Below are 702 nucleotides of genomic sequence, written 5' to 3' on the forward strand. Positions count from 1 at the left end.
ACAAATCGCATTAGCCTTTCACGGAACAACAGTGGTTCCTTTCAGCAGCCCCCAGCTCCGCCAGGACCCCCTCGGTAACCCTGGAGGCAGAGGGCTGTGCAAACGCCTGCGGAATACGCTGGAGCCTAATGCCAGCACAGCCCAGAGGGATGGGGCCAGCAGAGCCACAACAGCAGCTCGAGGTGGGGATTGTGTCTCCCCCCAGGCCCCGGTGACTTTTGGACAGGAGTTTGAGCAGGAGTTGAACATACAGGTAAGAACCAGATCCCTAAGGAAGCACTGTGCTCCTCCAGGAGCTCATGGAGAGATGGGAATTGCACCTCCTCCCACGGGATGGAGAATGCCACATCCAGCCCCACAGCTACAGCACAGGACTACAGAGAGGAGGGTTTGACTCAAAGTGGGTTATTTTTCATGGGTATTAGCCAGAACATATGGAAAGTTTAGGAACATGAAGTAACAAAGTGCTGGAGTGTGACACAGGCAGAGCATCCGCAAGGGCCCGACAGCCTCAGGCCTTGGGGCTCCAGCCTGGCACCGAGGGGCCAGACCCCATCCCATGGCTCCACAGAGACAGGGACACGCACTGCCAGCCCAGAGGGTGCGAAAAGTCAAAGTTATATAAAATGAGGCAGCTGGAATTACATGAGAAGGAAAAATCAGAAGCAAAACAGGCACAATAAAGAGGAGGAAGATCAGGAG

Source organism: Aphelocoma coerulescens, chromosome 28 (genome assembly GCF_041296385.1).
Source record: "Aphelocoma coerulescens isolate FSJ_1873_10779 chromosome 28, UR_Acoe_1.0, whole genome shotgun sequence".
NCBI lineage: Eukaryota > Metazoa > Chordata > Aves > Passeriformes > Corvidae > Aphelocoma > Aphelocoma coerulescens.